We start from the raw sequence: 380 nt of genomic DNA, 5'->3' as shown, positions 1-380 counted from the left end.
CCGGTGAGGTTTCAAACTGGGTTCTCTCTTCCGCTCTTGTCAGTTTCTTAAGACGAAATCATGCTGATTCTTGCCCCTGTGATAACAGGAAATGAATTGCTTCAGCAGCTTCAACATAAAAGTAAGGGAACTGGTTTGTCACTTCAATGTTGCTTAATTTAAAACGAAAAAATCAAGTTGCCCTCTATGGAAGATGCCTTCTTACCTTTATGAGACCACAGTTCAATCCCCTCCTACAAGACCTTATGTCACATTATTTTTCTTTACAAATGAGGAAATGTGGCTGGGATCCCTAGGTCAGCTAATCTTCGGAAATCAAGGAGGCACTATCTCTTCTCCAGGAGCTTTGTGATGCCGCCCTCTGACTTACAGAAGAATCC

The sequence above is a fragment of the Gopherus flavomarginatus genome, chromosome 1 (assembly GCF_025201925.1).
Source record: "Gopherus flavomarginatus isolate rGopFla2 chromosome 1, rGopFla2.mat.asm, whole genome shotgun sequence".
NCBI classification, from domain to species: Eukaryota; Metazoa; Chordata; order Testudines; family Testudinidae; genus Gopherus; species Gopherus flavomarginatus.
This window is presented reverse-complemented; position numbering follows the sequence as displayed.